We start from the raw sequence: 5,238 nt of genomic DNA on the forward strand, positions 1-5,238 counted from the left end.
ACCGACGCCAGGGGGCCAACCAATGGCGGCGGAGCAGGTGGAGGAGGAGCCTGAAGGTCGAGATGGAGTGCCGAAGAGCCAGGTTGATGTGGAGGATCCGGAGGGGTCCTAGGCGGCTGGACTGATTGGCCGACTGTGCGGCGACTGTCGCATGTTGCTCGATTAATCGAAATGTGGATCGGGGAGGCCGCGGTGGAGCCCAGAGGCGACCGAGGACTGAGGTGGACCTGAGGGGATGAAGGTGCCTGATGGAGCCTGATGGAGCCAGAGGGAGGGAGGAGGCATGAGGCGAAGCCAAAGGAGTGGAATCCCCGAGGCGCAGGATGGTCGATGCCAGACCAAGGCGGGAGCCGGAGGGACGAGGCACCCTGAGCCAAGCGGAGCTTGTGGACTGCCGGGCCATGGCCCAAAGGATGAGCTCATACCCATTAGCATGCTAAACACTCTGAGAGTTGTCATGACAGAAATGTTGGTGTAGTTAAATATAGACGTTTTATTGGCGCGCACGCGTCTGGCCACAAAAGTTAACTTCCGGTCTGTGTTTGTTTATTAGTCGGCTAGTGGCGCCAGCTACCAACACAGTTAAAGTTAACCCTCTGGAGTCGATTAAAGCGTATACGCGTTTTGAGGCATTTTCTCCTGATAACCCCGAAAAGAACTTAAATTACACTTTCAGTTTTGATCGTACAGATAAGAGCAATACATCAATCGAGCCGATCTGTAAAGGGTCTCCTTTTAATTCGAACACACATAACAACAACAAAACTTTGTGCATTTATAAAGTAAAGAAAACAAACAGAGTGGCGCCTGTCTGCGGTGATCTTCATTCGGAAAACGCATCATTAAAATGAACTGTAACCTCAGTGAATACTCAACACAGAGACATGAGAGATATATCTATAGAAAGCTTGACAATGTTTACCTTTAAACTGAGCAAGTGCGTACCAAAAACAAATATTCTGTGATAAAGTAATCCATATGAAAACAATGCGATATCCGTCTTTCACGTCTCCCTTCATTATATCTAATGCGACCACGCGCCAAGCGCACTATTGTTATAATAAGTGTAAGGATGATAAAAATGATGTAATACTGATACATTGAATGGGTTGATATAAGTCAAAAGATAGTTCAAATGGTCCATAAACAGGAAAAAGTTAAGAATACCGACTTATGACCTGTAGAGCAGTATTCCATTGCTTTTTTGGTAAAAGAGGCTAAAGAGATAATAGGATTAAAAATCTGTACGATCTGTGTTTAAAATACTGTTTTACTTACTTCTATAACCCCATTTTGGGAAATGCACCTTAAATTTACAATATGTAGTGTTTGCTTGTTTACCCCTAAGTTTTCACTTGTTTCTTTTGTCGTAAGTTTAAGTACCAGTTTGTGGTCGATTGCTAATGCCTGCCCGTTCAGTGAGGATCTGTTAACGATTGCTAATGTTTCGTTCAGCCTGTGTGCGAAACGTGTGGCTTACGTTCGGGTCCATTATAACATTGGACTTGACTGAAGCTACATCGTGTTCGTTACTTTTCTATTTCCTCTTTTACAGGTAAGAGCGAGGGCTGTAATATGTTTTGACCAACGATTTATATATGTGCTTAATACTGTAAGGAACATGCGGGGGAGTAAATGTTAATGATTGTAGTAATTTGTGTAAGCGCATTTAGGAGACTAAACGTGACAGTGTTTGTACTAGTTTAGCCCATGCTAGTTGTGTAGTACATGGTGTAGCAGCGTGGATTGAAGTTTAAGCGTTGGCCGGCGGTAATAGAACACTGCAGCTGCCGTTTTCCTACTCTGTGTGTATACGTTTTATATCATAGGATAAGATAAAAAAGTGATATTGTTGAAGTTTAAGAGAAATGAAACGTGTTCAATGTGAATGAAGTGGCAAGATAGTTTATCTGTTAAGTGCAACGCTACTACTGGGGTAAAATTGTTAAGTGTATTCTGAATTAATGGCTATAAAACGGCAGTATTTAGCATTACAGAATATCTTCAAACTGTGCTGTTTATTGTTTCTAAACACTTTACAGGGTAAAGTTAAATCTATTTTTGTTTAAATAATCTGTTTTATTAAATGTACATTTCAAGGTATTTGCCTATAATGTTTTAAGATGCTGTAAACATATTGTGGTATATTTTTTGGTAAACTGACTCACTTAAAAGGTTGACTCAGGTATTTTAGTAATATGGAGTTATAAACTGACCCAGTGATATTTTTTCCTAATTGTGTAGTTTCTTAGAGAGACATTATTATGTCACGCAAAGGGAAAATAACATGTTTAAGTCTGATACTGTGTAAATATGTTGTTATGCTGTTCATGGTAAATACATTACAACACTGGGACTTGACTGAAGCTAACATCGTGTCCCGTGTTGTACTTTCTATTTCCTCTTTTACAGAGGCATAACATTTGGAGGAGTTTTTTAGGGCACCGCTGGGATGGTGTGCAGTGTGGTTCAGCGTCTACAACAGATGTCCCCAGCCGTCACATATCCCTTTTAAAAACAACTCAGAACATCAGAAGCAGATGGGTGGGGAGGAGAAAAGAATATTGGAGGGAATCTGAGGCCTTGCAGCTTCGGTTAGCAAGCGCACAGAAACAGGAGGAGAACAATAAGCCAGAGACAAAAAGGAATTAAAAGCATTACCCCCACCAGACAGTCACCACATAGTGTAGTCCACAGTCCTGCACCTCACCCATGGCAAAAGGAACATTTAAGATAGCTGGCCAAATCGGTGAGCCTGGTCAGAAAGACAAGCCGACTTTTTCAAGTTTAGCACGTCAAATTGAACATGGCTTAAGCAAGGGGTTTCCCGAACTTGAGATAGTAGATGCAGTGATAAGAGCGATGCAACTCCGCAGCTATTTAGAGGGCAAAACCAACCTGACCTTACCCACACTGAGGCGAATACTCCGATGTCATTATCAGAGAAAAGTGCAACCGACCTTTATAAGCAGTTGACCTCAGAAGTGCAGGGCATCAAAGAAACCCCACAGAACTTTCTTATTCGCACTTTCGACCTGAGACAAAAAAATATTTTGTCAACAAAGACCTGTTACCATCCATTCAGTTCAGTCCAGCGATGCTCCTGCTGAAAAGAATGAAAACCCACCAACTCAACAAAAGTCTAAAGTTCCCCAGCTGTTCTTTCCCAGCTTGAGGAAATGAAATCTGAGATGGCTCTGTTAAAAGATCTTAAAGCTGAAGTGTCTCACATTAGGGAGTCCATGCAACAGCCCCAGCAGATGCCTAGACAACCATCGCCAGCAGGGGGGGGGGGCGATGGTGCATCAGGACTGCAATTATCAGGTCAACAGGTGCAGGACCTGGCACAGGGATACTGGTTTACTGCGGGCCCTAGACACAGAGGAGGAACTGCTCAGTATCAGCAAAGGTTTGCCCCACAGCCCAGCTTCCCCCCATCAAATCGTGGCCAAAGGAGAAAATGTTTTGGTTGTCAAACAGAGTGGAGCCGAAGATTATTGCACACACTGTTACAGGTGTGGCAGTAGCGAGCACTTTCTGGCGGGTTGTCGAGCAAGGGGACAGAGAGACGGTTTGGAGATGAGTCTTTAAATGGGGGAAAGGTCACTAGCATGGGACAGGGAGTGACCAGTAACGCAGCAATGTCGTAGCAATGTCCCAGCAATGTGCGAATTCGGGACAGGGGGGTAAAGGACTAATCTTGAAGCAATGTGCATCCTGTAAGAAAGTGCTTTACTGTTCTATGCCATTTCAAGTTGATAATTGGACGGCACAAAAAAGAGAATGTCAAGCACTCTCATGTATGACTGCAAACACCACTCCAAAGAGGGACAAAAAGGGCTACAAGGGCGCCATTGGTAGGGGGAAAGCACATGTTTGATTGCTTTATCCAAGGCCAAAGTGTTCAGGCTTTGTGGGACTCAGGCTCCCAAGTGACCATAATTGCTGAGCAATGGAAAGAAACACACCTGTCAGACGCAAGACTAAGATACATAACTGAAATTCTGGATATAACACAGACTTTTTACATACAGGCAGCAAATGGGGAGAGCATGCATACATAGGTTGGGTCGAGGTAACTTTTAGATTAGCTTCAGGGGCTGCATCCAACACAGAGAGGTTTTTGTCCCCACACTTGTAATGAAGGGTGGGTAAGCTTGTTCAACCTATCATTGGGTCTAATGTGATTAGGATTATTATAGACAGTGAACTGAAACAGTCAAACACTACTGACAGTGAAGGGTTAATTAGAACAGTAAGGGCAGCCTTTCCAGGCCAAGCAGCGGCTTTTGTAGAGCAGGTAACTGCTGTAGTAGAGCAAGTTTGCACCACACCAGTGGATGAGTATATAGTTAAGACCAAAAGGGAGAGGAATAAACATACCAAAACGCACATCAGTCAGAGTTGAGTGTTTATGTAAACATGGATTCCCCACATGAAGACAACATACTTCTCTTCGAGCCGGATGTGAACCCCCGCTGGACAGATGGACTCGAACTATGTGACATGCTTGTGAAAGTGAAGGGCAGCAAAAAACCCTCTATTACTGTCAGTGTGCAGAATATTACAGATCATGACATGATGTTAGCAGGGAAAACTGTAATGGGGACTGTCCAGCAGGTCCAAGCAGTCTACCCTGCCTCCATACTAGAGAGGTCCCTGCCCTCCACTTCAGCTACAACCAAATCACATCAGAATTGATAACACTGAGACTACAGGCGATGTTTAGGATCCACCTGTGGACCTGGGCCACCTCAGTGAGCCAGAACGTGAGGTAGTTAATAAGATGTTACGAGAGGAGTGTGCCTCCTTTTCAAGAAACAGAGAATGATATTGGTTGTATAGAAAAACTTTCAACTCAGCATCTCCCTGAAAAGACACAGAGACTGTCTCAAAAGAATACCTCTCTGTGCCTAAGCCACTTTACCGGGAAATGAAGGACTACTGGAATGACTCATCGCTCAGGGTTGGGTGGGAGAAGTCTAACTCACCGTACGCATCACCAGTCGTGTGTGTTCGAAAAAAGGATGGGAGTCTCCGACTGTGTATAGATTTTCGTGAAGTGAACAGAAAAGACCCTCCCCTGAATGCCAGCCTATTCCCAGAGTGCAAGACATAATGGATGGCCCCTAGGAGGAAAAACTCGTGGTTCTCTCTTTTGGATCAAGGGGGAAAGCGTACCATCAGGGCTTTTATGGCGAAGGAGAGCAGACCCATAACCACTTTCGTCACGCCATG

The sequence above is a fragment of the Cyprinus carpio genome, unplaced genomic scaffold (genome assembly GCF_018340385.1).
Source record: "Cyprinus carpio isolate SPL01 unplaced genomic scaffold, ASM1834038v1 S000006476, whole genome shotgun sequence".
In the NCBI taxonomy this organism is placed as follows: Eukaryota; Metazoa; Chordata; class Actinopteri; order Cypriniformes; family Cyprinidae; genus Cyprinus; species Cyprinus carpio.